The sequence below is a fragment of the Passer domesticus genome, chromosome 3 (genome assembly GCF_036417665.1).
Source record: "Passer domesticus isolate bPasDom1 chromosome 3, bPasDom1.hap1, whole genome shotgun sequence".
In the NCBI taxonomy this organism is placed as follows: domain Eukaryota; kingdom Metazoa; phylum Chordata; class Aves; order Passeriformes; family Passeridae; genus Passer; species Passer domesticus.
In genome coordinates, this window is record NC_087476.1 from 32,749,070 (window position 1) to 32,763,047 (window position 13,978).

Below are 13,978 nucleotides of genomic sequence, written 5' to 3' on the forward strand. Positions count from 1 at the left end.
CTGGTTGCAGTGACATTCCTCACACTAACTACAGAGAGTGTTTCCAAACTAGTAAAGCTCTATCAAAAGAGAAGCTTGTTTATGCCTGCAGCATCATCTGCTTTTACAAAGCAAGAAATGCCTAATTAATTATGTTTGTTAGCTATTCTTTGGAAAAGGAAAAGGGTAGAGGAAAAATAGTGTTTACCTTGAATGACCACCTTCTGTTTCAGTCAGCAAGTGGAACTTGTTTATGTTTAACCAGACCAATCTTTAGTCGGCAAAATAAGTTAAATGTGCATCTCAGTAGCTGTTATTCTGTTGCTCTGGAGCTCTGTGGACTAAACAAGGATCTCATCTTCAACTCCACGTACAAGGCTAGACTCAATCCTCTATGGAGCAATGGGGTGGGGAAAGAAGGTCTAGCCTAAAACCAACTTGCAAAATACATCTTTCACAAATAGGAAGGAGTTCACCAAATGTTTTATTCAAAGTTAGCTACATAAGAGACATAACACAAACAATCCAGAAAATAAGCATTTAAAATTTGAAGAAAGCCTTGTTCCCAGTGCTTTCTAATAACAAATTAATACTCAAATTCCACTAGAGAATGAAAAATGAAGGATTCATCTGAAATCTTAGTTAAATTTGACCAGAATTTGAATTTTGTGTCAAAACTATCCAAAAGCTGCTGAACAAACTTTCTGTAATGTATATTCGTTTAATCAGTTCAAAATTAAAATTAATATTCTGATTATTTTAGGTAGCACATTTTCCCCTAACAATTTCAAGTAAAAAATTTTTGGCCATTATTTTTACAGAAAAGCAATATAAATTGGTTTATTTAACAACCAGAGACAAGCTGAAGTCCCCTGTGAAGCAGGCATAACTAAATTAATGCTTCCCTGTACAGTGTCACTCCATGATAAACATTTTTATTGAAGCTGGATGAAAAGAACACTGCAGAAACAAAAAGGCAGAGGTAGTTTAGCACTCATTACAGAAATGGTACTCAGCAGTTGCAAGCCCATCAAGTTTAGTTAAAATCTTGTAAAAGAGAGTGTAACATTGCACATAGATAAAAAATGTTCAGATGTTTATTAACAGCCCATTTGTTTGATATGCATTCAGATTATTAGAACACATGTGAAATGCCCAGCTCTTCATGCTTCCAATAATGTCCTGGCAATGCACAGTGAGTTGGAATTAGTTCTCCAGTGCCCTCTACTGGGAATAAAACCAGTATCCTCAATCAGGTTTTGGCCTTGGGCACTTTACTGAAATTGTGTAAAATGTGTCATTTTCTAATGTAACAATTTGACAAAAACCTAAAGAGATTTGCTTTCCGATCAATAAATTCATAATCAAGACATGACCTTGGAATCGTTTAGGCTTTTCTGGGTAAAAATTGAAAACTTTTTCTTACTTTTTCTTTGCCCTTTTTTGTCTTTCTTTCTTTCTTTCTTTCTTTCTTTCTTTCTTTCTTTCTTTCTTTCTTTCTTTCTTTCTTTCTTTCTTCCTTCCTTCCTTCCTTCCTTCCTTCCTTCCTTCCTTCCTTCCTTCCTTCCTTCCTTCCTTCCTTCCTTCCTTCCTTCCTTCCTTCCTTCCTTCCTTCCTTCCTTCCTTCCTTCCTTCCTTCCTTCCTTCCTTCCTTCCTTCCTTCCTTCCTTCCTTCCTTCCTTCCTTCCTTCCTTCCTTCTTTTGTTGCTTGTTTCATTGTTGTGCAAATAATACACAGTGTTTCAACTCTAACAGAGATGAATATTGAGTCTGCAATCATTCTTTTTCTAATTGTTAAAACAAAAAGAGAATATATATTGGTTCCACTGGAGACAGAGATAATAATAACAATAATAATAGTAGTAATAATAATAATAATGAGACGGTGAGAAGGACAGGTGTTTACTAACAGATCATTTAAACTGCCTCCTGACAAGACAAACAATTCACTCTTCACTGTAAAACAACATAGGAGGGTAGGGTTTTAAAGGCAATTTCAACTTCTTCCCTAGTCTTACAGCACAAATAGAATAGAGGACATTCACTACGAGTTGTTGATCTGCTGTCTAAAATTTACTTTTAAAGGCTAAACCATATTACAAAGGTCAACATATATGTTTTTATTACTTAGCAGACTTAAGGCTTAGATGATTTTGTCAATTTTGTATTGCCTAAAGAGAATTAGTTTGGAGCCAACACAGAGTGCAGTGAAGGGAAGCTCTGCCTCCAGCAGTTGGTCTCGCCCTCTTGGCAATCTGGCCTGGCACAGTTTGGGTGTTTTTCATTCAAAATTCTCTTCTTAGTCATGGCTTCAGAATTTAGATGTTATTGTTGGTTTCTTGGCCAGTTTCCTGACTACAGTGCCATTATTTCCAGGTACAAAGCAAAGTAGTGCCATGATGACAATCAAAGTGTGAATTATTAAAGCAAATTAGTAACTGGACTGGACACAATAAAAACCCAACAACCCACTAATGTAAATGCTATTAGGCACCAGTGAAACTAATATAATTACCTTTGTAATAATTCCATAGAAATTGAGGCTAGCTTCTGCTTTGCCTATTTGGGAAAATTAGTATTATTAATAAAATTCCAGAAACATTTTGAGAAACATTTTTTTAATTGAATAATAGAACTTAACAACTGCGTAGAGATTACAAGTTAATTTTTTTAATTAATTATACAACAATCCTTGGCTGTCAAAACATGGAGGCACTGATGTCCCGAGAAGGTGTGGGACAGCTTACTCAGATTCAGCAAACCAGATATATTTTCAAGATCTCAGTGGATAAAGCTAGACATACCTTTCCAAGCCAGCAACTGCCAACAACAAACCCACCCTTCTGGAGCTGACAGTTTTTCTGCCTCTTGGCACTCTGCAAGACAACAATGCAAAATACTAATGATGAATATTTGCATTTATTCTTTGTATTCTGCCAGTTTTCTGTCTTCCCTCAAATGTTCTTGAAACAAACCCCCAACTACCCTCCAAAATAAAATTTTAAAAAAATAGATAAAACTCAGAATAGGATTTAGTGAAATCCTTCCTGTTTTCCTGTAGTTCCTACAGCTGTCACAGACACCAGCTGTTTTTTGATCCCAGTGTGGATTTACCCACCAGGATTTAATCCCAGAAACAGTCCAGCCCCCCGCAGCATGGAGTGTGCACAGATGGATATGTCCATCCTGCTCTCTTTCTATTTGCTTCCCTTCAGTGGCCATTTGCTGTTAATTTTAATCTCTCAGCTCCTGCCCAAGGCCAGGGGACACCCTAGAGCCTGTGGATTCTGTAGCTGCTCTTTGGGGGCAGAAGCAGTGCTGAATCCCAAATGAGATAGCTTCTAATAACCCGCCTTAGTCCATCGTAAGCATTTCCTACTAATTCAGTTACCAGATGTAAAGAAATTGCTGGGCAGAACATGAGCTCCACCTTCACTGCAAGAGAACTGGTGTAAACAGCTAACCTGGGGAGAGTGGCTGCTGGCACAAACTACAAGCAGAAGAGCATTGACTTGCAGTCTCCAGTGACAATGACAGGAATGCGGAGTTAAAACACAGCCTGTCCTATTTCTCACAGGTGAGACAACCTGGGTCTTGTAGGGCTTGTTCCATCAAAAAACTCAACAACAAAAAATGGTGCAAAATGTTAATCCTCTGTTCTTAATTTCTAAAATAAAGATACTGATGGATGGTAGAATGATGAGGATCTCATAGCAGGTATCTCAGAGTGGCAAATGATCAGCTTGTAAAGATGTGACCTGGGAGGCTGTGAGCCTGGTGAAAGGGTTGCCATGCTTGTAGGGCAATGGCACAGCAGGACTTGCAGGGCATGGGCTGCCTCCTGGTGAGGCAGTAGGTAAAATACAGTGGTCATCTGCCAGCCTTGCTGAAATGGGATGGAAAAATTGAGACAAGCATTGGCAATGCAGATATCCAACCACAGCACCATCCCTGTAGGGAGGTACCATTTTCCTCCCAGGAATTGCCACACAAGAGACACTGGAAATGTAAGAACAAAGTTCTCTGAGTGAGAAACAGCTCTGCGAGGCAAAACCTCACCTCTGCTCACCTCCAAGAGCAAACAAGTTTTTGTCCCCAGAGATTTCCCACCTTTCTTTAGAACTTTTTAACATCCATCATTTGTAGAAACCAACATGACCTGCAAGCAACAGCTCCTTTCCTGAGCTGAGGTCAGGCAGAGTTTTTATAAAGATTTCCAGCAACACAAAGAGCCACATCCAGAGGGAGAGTTATGTCCAAGCAGAGTATGAGCTGCACAGTGGGGAGGGAGAGGCCACTGAATATAGAGACTGAAGCAGCTCTGGTTACAGTTTTCCCAGCTTAGACCAAACTCTTAAATATTTCAATGTGATTTTTTAATGTATGAATAAGTACTGTTTAATAAAATGAGTAATATGATCATAACTATAGATTGTTTTTGTTTGTTTGTACAGCTCATCTCATGCAATATTCATAAACCTGTTCCTATTTATTTTCTGATAATTTCACTAGCAAATTGAAAGAGTGCCTGGCAAATCACAAAATGCAATTGCTGTTTTCACAGCATATTGTGCACTTGCTAAAGAAACTTTTAGCTTCAAATGAATGCTACTCATTGTTTTGTAACAAATTACAATATGCTGGGGGCACACTGGGAAACCAAATGTCAGCCTCCATAGTATTAGTCTCCCATTAAAAGGTCACGTCTTATCTTAATGGGATAACTGGAATGTCTACTATGATTTCATATCTCTAAAACCACTCTTTGTTCCTGCAAATGTTTCCTTCTGATAAGCCCTTTCCAGTAATATAAACATAGATACAAATGCACATGGTGCTGCTAGGTAAGGAGAGAGCTTCCTTGATTTGAAGAAATCAGCTGTTTTTTTCTGGTTTTGTCCTTTTAGGAAGAAAATGATACTACAATATAAGAAAGAATACTTTATCAGTGATGGTTTGGACACAATATTGTATAAGTGTAGTGTGGTGTGGTGTGGTGTAGTGCAGTGTAGTGTCTTGTACTGAACTGTGGTGGCTACAGTATGGGTATAAAATCTGTACTGGTATTGGATTTGCAGGGTGACCCCCATGGCAGGGAGAAATCATGAGGAGGACTCCACAATATCAGAAAGCTGATTAATTACTTTATTATGCTATATTATTCTATACTATATTACACTCAATTTAAACTGAAACTGCACAAGCACTCAACAAAATCTCCTGACTGTCTCCTGACCAACCGTCAGGACACAGTTTGGAGAGATTGGTCAAGAAAACAAAACACTCACAGCAGAATCCAATCAAGCAAATTCCTTCAGGTAAATAATCTTCCAACACATTCCACACACAGTAAATAAGATAAGAATTGTTTTGATCTCTGTGCTTCTCCAGGAAAAACCTGAGAGAGAGAATTATGTCTCTCTCTGTTCAGAGAATGTGAATGCCACATACTGGTATAATGTAAATCATTCAGATCATCTCCTGAAGACTTTTTACAACTTTCAGTATTTTAAAAATACAGCAGAAACAATTCAATTTAAAGTACAGCTGGGCATTTGCAGTGTATGAACAAAAATTGTTATAATTTGGTTTTCTTCTGTTTGAAGACATGAAATTTCTCTCATTCTGCTCATTTCTGTCCAATCAATATAGTCAATGTTTTGAAATATGATCTTTTATTTGACTATTTACTTATTGGTTGGGGGGGGTTAATTTACAGTTGTGGTAGCATGCCATTTAATCCGGCTTTTCAGCAGAATTGATAACATTTTAATAAAACTATTTCTCATTTGTATATAACATTTAAAACAGGTATAATTGAATCTCAGTCCCATGCAAGTTAATCACTAACAGTTCTATTACTAACTTAATGGCAATAGAACACAGCCCCAGATAATCTCTGCTTACTACAGACTTCATACATTGCCTCTGTACATGGAATTTCTAGGAGCTTTATGAAGTGGGCCATAGAATAGGTCTGCCACAAAGCCTAGATCCAGCCTCGGGAGATTTTACTTCATAGCACTATTAAAAATACATAAAATCACAAGAGGAAGAATTTATTTGGCTGCACTGGCGTCCTGCAAGGTGCTACAGTGCTGTAGTTTTACATGTCAAAGCCACCACTAGTTAATGGTATTGTAGATTTTGGCTTCACTTCAGTATTTCATCTATGGCCTTGGGCAAAGATGTGGGTGTTGGCTCTATTGTCCTCTGGCAACTCTAAAAAGAAACACCTTCCAGTGGATAATTACATATTGACAGCAGAAGCCAGGCCAAGGTAAGGGAAGATGTATTGAAGATAGGTGGATCAACAGATGGAACAAGGTCAGATCAATCTTTTGTCAAAAACTGGGAGATATCTTCATAACATTTTGGAAATAAAAGAGGTTTGCCATTCTGCATGTATATGTGTCTGTGTGCACGACACAGGAGCTATGTGCCAATCTTTGATATAAAAATACTTACTAAAGAAAGAATAACCAGTGCAGTCTGGAAGATAATCAATCCCAACAAATCCCCCAGGTCATCTTCAGACAACTAAGTTCTAATGCTTACATAGAGATTCAGCTAAGAGCTGAATTGCTCTTCCTTAAATCAATATTTCCTGTACCTAGGTTTTAATTCTCATTTTTAGAATTAATGCAATCTAATTGCAATTTAAATACCTATTCCAAATTCAACAGAATACATAGGAAGCCTCTTATCTCCAAGGCACATTCACAGAAACTGCAGGCTCCCAATGTCTCCCTGACTGTACACATCCTCACACTCAACACCAACCATGACAAATAATACTTATATTCTATCTCTCCCTCTAGTGCCATATCAAACAGAGGGTCTCCAGTTCCAGTACTGGAGCCACTACTACTCACAGAAACTGAAACGAACAACTTCTGAGAATGGACAGATAACTTTTTAGACCCCCACTTCTCTTCCTGACTTTTCAAACAGAGCTCTAGATTAATTACTAGCAACACTAGTCCAGTCCAGCACTAAGTGGGATGAAGAGCAGATCCTTTAGTGCATTGCAGAAACATTTCCAAATTTTCAGTTTGTTGCTGATGATGTGAGCTGGAAAAATCAATCTCTGAGCTAATGTACAGATGATACAGCTAGCAATTTGTTTCTCTGTAGTGCTTTTGTAATAGGAGAGAGATTTGTAGGAACAAAATACTTTTAAACTGGACAACAAATTAAACAGATGGAGCAGATTAAACAGATCTTTACCATGGGCACCTGGGTGAAAACCATAAATACCTTACCTCTGACCTGGTCATAAGCATGCAAACCACACCACCTAAGAAGATCTTTATACTTTTAAAGCTTGCAGCTTTACATGCAGATGTTTCTGAGTGAAGACCAGTATCAAAAAATATCACCTGATTTTGTCTTTCAACTCTTCAGCTCAAGAAATTGCTCTTTTTCTTCCTGTAATGGCAGCCTAAGAAACCACTATTGGAAAACAACTTAATCATGAAAGACAACACAGAACAACCCATAAGGTTTGCTTGATCTCAGCATCTGAGAGTATTGATTAGTGTTCACTCTTTGAACTGGCTGCAAAGCGAATGGCAATGGGGGAAGGGAGAGAAATGCTGTCACATCACCTTGAGGAAGCTCCAGTTACTCGATTCATCCACATGGGTGGGTGGCCTGACTAACTAGGGAAAGGCAAGGCAGGACGTGGAGAAAAACACTCTTCAGAGACAACATCAGTCATACAGCCTGGGGAGATTAGTAAAGAAGCATAAATGATAAATGCTTCTTTTTTATAATTTTATAATTTTTATAATTCTCCTAAAGATTCATTTCCTCTTTGCAAGTGATTAATTGTTTTCCTCCTTGAGTCTCAGGTTATCTTAATAAGCATAGTAAAAACTTTAATTCAGTAATAAAAAGAAATAAGACTTGAAGCCTCATTTCATAAATTGTATCTGTCATTCAAAATACATTGACATATCAGGCTTCTTTTTGCAGCAGCTTTTGGAACAAAGTGTGTCCTGTGGATCATGAAAATTCTGTTTGCAGACTCTTGGAGCTCATCTCAACAAAATATTTGAGAATCTAATAAGGGAGAGTGGTGGCTCTCACAGACCTTACAGCCTTTTCCACACCTTACCTGCTTCCTTCACTTCTGCTGCTCTATCCACATCCCTGCCTTGTGACAGGTGATGGAAGTGAATTCATTCTTCGATGTTACTTATCTGGCCACAAGTGTCAGTATCATAGACCACAGATGGATTAAGCATATTTGATCTACCCTCTAGCAAATAAAATCCTGAAGAATTTGAATTTAATTACAACAATAATTCAATATACGTAGAATTTAAGCTCCTTTTTAATTAAGCCTAGGCCAGAGCTACAACACAGTTCCCTACAGACAAATGGAAAGGGAACTACTCTAATCTATGCATGTTACAGCCCAGCCCAGCATATCCTCTCCTTTTGCAGAACACGGATTCAAAAATAACCACATAATCTGACAAAATAGCATGAGTAGGTACAGCCTGTACCAAAGCCCACTTTTGTTGTCCAGATGAGCCTCAGAAAATCCCAGAGAAAAATAAAGTACCTCAGTAGCTGTTGTTTTGAATCCAGTCACACGACATCAGCAGTATTTCCAGAGATTCACTTGCTTTGGTGCAAATTCTCATGGCAAAAAGGAAATTTTAAAGGACTAGAAAGATAGTTGTTATGATTCATCTGCATGACTATTACTTGCTTGTTAAGAATGAAATACCTACATAGAAGCTACTGTTTACACAAGCGCTGTGAGAACATTTCAAGCTGAGAAAGATCTCTCACAGCTTCCACTTGCCCAAGACATTTCATACCTCAGAAAACCCATATGTAATATGTTGTTATTTGCAATAATGTCAGTATGGTATAGCAGGCATTTGGGCTATTCCACCCACATCACCTGCACTTTCCTGACCACTTTGGTACCTTGAGGCATCCCTGCATCAACTTTTCCTTGTGACACTACACAGTCAGCATTTCTGTCATCCATGATTAGGCATTTGACCACGAAAAAATGCTCAGTGGCAAGACAGGGAGTAAGTGTGGGAGTTTGATAAGGCTGTAATTTCTGATAAATCCAATTATCCAGATGGAGCTGTCATAGTTATAACCGAGGTCTGGAATTCTTATATGATTTCCTGCCAGTGGTTTGGGGTGGGGGAGAGCTTAAACCTGTTAGCAGATATTTAGAAGGAGAAAAAGTTGCTAATGAAATGAAAAGTTATAAATATTGTCTTTCTTTAAATGAAAGCCCAGTTGCCTGTAGAAGATACAATTTTGCTTTCTTTCCTTCAAGAGTCAGAGTTTGATTGACAATCAAAAATTTGTTCTGCCAAGATCAAAGTAAAAAATTCACATCTCAGTTATATGGAAAGGTCCCATTGCAGTGAGCTGTGGTTTTGGGAGTCCATTTCTGCTGTGATAACCCAATAGTGATGTTAACCCAGGGACCAGTGAAGAGAGGAAAGTCTTGAGGCTGCAAGCACCAGGTCCAAGATCAGTCCAGCACCCACAGGTGGTCCTCTCACAGACAATGGGAAGATTGAAAAATATTCGTTCATCTTTCACACAGTGAAACACAGTTCTTGGCACGTCCAGGCAAGCTCTCATCTTCTGCAGAGGGACTGGGGTGCACACAGACTTGTGCACCTCCCATTTTCCCCTCTATACTACAGCCCAGCCCAGTAATTTTGAGCAGTTTAAGGTCTAGTAACTCCAGTTTTGGACCAAGTAAAATTAATCTGAACTGGAACTTGTTACTAATGTTCTTTCAAAGTGGTGCTTTGCATTAACTATTAAAAAATATCTTTTAGATCCATTTCCTTGGCCTTACTAAGCCTATAAAAATATAACTATTATAATGCTGCTACAGCAATATCTTCCTGTTCTGCCATTGCACAGATGCTTCTGCCAATGGCCAAAATTCAGGAAAATTTTCCTTACTGGTAGTCAGAGATGCAAAAATAACACACAGAAAAAATAGTTTCAGATCTCTTAAACTATCTAACGTGTACAACTATATTTCTTCTGAGATTCCAACTGGATGTCTTTTTCTCAGATAAATATGCAGATGCCCTCATCCCTTTTTAGTAACTTTCTGCAAATACCCAGAGTCAGAAAAACCTTTCTTTTAATTACTCTTTCAAGATGAAGTTCCAGATAAACACTAATCAAGGAGAGGAACAAGAGAACACACTTTGTCAGTCAGGGGTCTCCAAGGGAATGGTCAAGACTGGTTGTGACAACTCAGCTCCATACTTGGGAAGTAACATCAAATTCATCAGGTAGGCAACTATAACTTCAAGGTCTCTGCCCACTGAAGCCCACCAGAGAGACTCACAGAACCAGAGAACACGTGCACCAATGGGAGGATAAATAGGCTAGTTTTTCTGGGCAAATAATTTTCATACATAAATTATTGGTTTCTTCTGTGAAAACAAAGGCATATATATGTAAAATATATTGTGTGTGTATATATAGGAACTTTTCTATATCCACATGCATTATATTTTGGTGGAAATGTATCCAGCATTGTAAAGAATGCCTGCTTTCTAATATGAAAATGATAATGTTAGAGAGTTTACTTGCTTGCTATTTTAGGTAAGACTACAAGCACAGAATATTAAACACCAAAATTCCCTGTGATGCTGCTTACTCTTAAAAAAAATAGAGGGTTGAAATTTACTTATTTTAGAAGAAGAATGGCATGGGGTTTTGTTTTTTAATAAATATCTGAAATTATTACCTTCCACAGGCCCTATAAATATATTTCTTCATGGATTTGTGGTAGGAATTTAAAATGCATCCTGTATTTCAGGAGCCAGAAAAATTACTATGAAGCCATAGACAAGAGTAACTCTTCAACAGCAAAGCCAGCATCCACAATGACTTTGAGAATCCATAGGATTTGATATTCTTTCCATTAGGTCATACTTGCATCACATTAATGCTACCGATTAAAGTCAAGGAAAATATAGTCTTTCATAGTTTGTTAATACATTCTGGTCGTAAGTTGCATTTTAATAGATGTGCTCTCAGACATCTGAGTTGCAGACCACGTCCTGAGAACAATGCCAGGCTCCTCTCACCACAGATACAGGATGAACAGGACTGAACTCTTAATGTTGAGGTAATTTAAGATTAAAAACGCTAGCAGAGTATATAGTTGGAACTTGTGATTTCTCAAAACTGGACCACTACTTCTCACAACAAAATTAATTGGGACACAGCAACAAAGCAGAAGAGGACCAAGCTGGAGGAGAGGGCTCAGTGCATTTTGGTGGTGAGACAGGTCAAGGGCAGAGATCACTCTCATCAGTTGGAAAATCTCATCTAGAGTACAGACTCCTTTTTCCTAGTAGGAGCTTCTGCCTTCTTAGCCCTCATGTCTTCTTCAAGAGCAAGCCTGGTTCTCTGAGGCACCAGCCCTGGCAATGTCAGAAGCAGGATCCTGCCTTTTCTTCACCATCACAATCTTAGCAGTGCTTATAGACTGTTACCATAGATGGCTGCCTCTGCCTACACTTAACTTGGTCCCACTATTTTTGTTTAATGTGTATATTGGGACTAGAAAATATAAGAGTGGTAAAGGGTGGCCAGGGAATAAGAGAGAAAATAACAATACCTTATCGTTAGCATGAATCACAGATAAAAATAGTTCAGCATGTTGTTATCTGTGTTTATAAAAAGAAAATCCAGCCCCAAAGGTATGCATCTGTGTGTGAGTATAAGTCAAGTTTGGCATCTCGTCAGTTTTCTAATTAGGAATTAATTTCTCTGAAGTAATCACAGTGAACTAAAAAGGATATAAGACAGCAGTGAGGGATGGGTACAGATTTTCTGAAAAAGTTCTGTATGCCCCATCCCTGGAAATGCCCAAGATTATGTTGAATGGGGCTCTGGGCAACCTGGTCTAGTAGAAGGTGTCCTTAGCAGGGAGGCTGGAACAATATTATCTTTAAGATCCCTTCCAACCCAAAACATTCTGTTATTCTGTGACCTTGAGTCAGCTGGACAAAGCCAGGCAGGGAACATCCACCAGAAAGCTTGAGACACAGAAGCAAGCAATGTAAACAGGCTGATGGTGCCCAAGTAACAGCTGGCAGATCTTATTCCCTTTTGGTGAAAAAAAAAGTCACAAACATGAAACAGCCAGTGTATGAAAAGTTGCATAAAAAGCTAAATTCATCAGTCAGCCTGTATCCAAAATCCCAGGACAAAAAATGGCACTGTTAGTACATAAAAACTGCAGAGCAAAACCATGAGCTCTATCTACCTCTTGCTGAAACCAGCTCTGTGTGAAGCCAGCCAAGCCCAAGAGTTTTCTGGCACTTTCAAATAGGTCAGATGTCCTGGCTGCTGCTTCTGGGATCAGTTTTAGGGGCATCTGAACTCTGAATACCAGCTGGGCTGACACTGCTAGCCAGCCATTTGTTATAGAGACAGAAGTGCCAAGTCACTTGGTTGTACGGTTGGGATTTCGATCATTCAAGTACTCTCTGTTTTGCTGTTGTTTACCCGAGTGTTCAGACCAAAAGCCTTTCACATAGGTCATATTCAGTTACCTCCCATTCTCTTATGCCATGAGACTTGCCAGTAAACTCTGTTTGTTAAATAAAGCTGAGTGACATTTCTGAAAACCTTTCTTAATGGACCAGACTCATCATTATAACCTCAGCAGCTGCATGTACAAAGCTCTGAGGGATTTGGGAGCAGTGATCAGCCACTCATTCTCTTCTGCAGAAATCCCTGCAGCCTTACCGTTCCCAGAATGTCAATATCCCTTCTGCTACTGCATTAAGCAACACAGTGTTTGGTGTTTGCTCACTCTCACTTCAGACAAAAGACAAAATTGTGTGCTGAATGCAATAATTAGCTGTGCTTGTAGGGCACATAATGGACTTTAGATGAGGACGGAAGAAGGTAGCAAAGGACACATTACCTCCACAGACACTATAATGGTAAAGGAACTGTGTTTACAACCACCTTCTGTCTTTAATGCTCACACAGTCTCTCAAATCAGCTTAAATCCAAGCTTCAAAAAAATATTTTAAAGATAAGACCAAAGATTTTAACCAAGATTCGGTACATGGAAGAAGTCACTATGAAGATATTGAATCTCCCCACTTGTGTTAAGCCAGCATGTTAGTTAAATTGAGTCTGAAGTCTGCAGGAATTGAAAAAAAAAGCTTATTTTGGTCAATAGGAATGTTCTTCTGCTGTCAAGTCATGGTTTAAATTTAGTTCCTCAAATGGGACACATTCCAGTATAATTTCGACTGAGATTAGACAATAAGGATATATCTGAGACACTATTTAGCCTTACTGTAACTCTTCCAGTTCCACCCTAGTAAATAAATAATGAATGTTTTTCTTACTTTGATAACTCTATCCTATAGCCATTTATGTTCCTCTGGGACCTGAATCTGCAGCCAGAAGATGCACATCAGCATGAGGCACCTGAGACTATTGTGACCAAATTGAGAGCTACCCCACAGTCCTGATTGCTGAAACACCTGGGAATTTCAGCATTGTATTTAATGGGAAAAGTTTTAGATATTGTAACACAGAAAGCTTGTACCAGAACCAATTGTATTTAATGGGAAAAGTTTTAGATATTGTAACACAGAAAGCTTGTACCAGAACCAATACAAGTGGGTCATTGGTAAACCTCAATAAAGAAAACACAAGTGAAATCAATGAACAGTAGTTACAAGAAGGAAAAACCACAGCTCAGCCATTAAGAAAAAAATAGATAAAATTATGAGATTCTTTTGGTTTGTATATTTTTAAATTAATCAGTCATTATATTAATGCCCAAGAAGTAAATAGTATGCTGGCTAAACTACTTCATCATTGATTTTTTAATAGGCTCTGGTCATAGCCTTCATCCTTGAATCACCTATTGAAATAACTTATGTGCCAAGTATGAGGACTTATCAGTCCAAACTCAGAATTATGGCTGACTTAGCATTTA